Below are 435 nucleotides of genomic sequence, written 5' to 3' on the forward strand. Positions count from 1 at the left end.
CTCTAAAAGTAAAGGAGGTCAGGAGGAATGGGCCACAGCGGTCCCGTCGTGGGGGCAACCTCGGCCCGGGCCAGCTGCCCCCTCCCTGGGCTAGCCCAGCCCGCTGCCCGCGTCCCTCCTCTGCCCTTGAGCCGCTCCAGCCTGGCTCGGGCCATTTTGCAGCTCCACGGAGGTGCCCAGACCCTGGCACGGGTCCCTCTCCCCCAGGGTCACTTGGGGAACCACTTGGGGAATGATTTTACCTTATTTTTTATTATTTATTTGATTTGATTTCTGTATTTATATTTTATTCCTATTGTATTTTATCTTCTGATTTCTTTTCTTTTCTATTTTCTTTTCTATTTTCTTTTATTTTCCATTTTCTTTTCTATTTTCTTTTCTTTTCTATTTTCTTTCCTATTTTCCTTTCCATTTTCCTCCCTATTTTAGTTTATT

This window comes from Merops nubicus, unplaced genomic scaffold, assembly GCF_000691845.1.
Source record: "Merops nubicus isolate BGI_N331 unplaced genomic scaffold, ASM69184v1 scaffold29296, whole genome shotgun sequence".
Taxonomy (NCBI): Eukaryota; Metazoa; Chordata; class Aves; order Coraciiformes; family Meropidae; genus Merops; species Merops nubicus.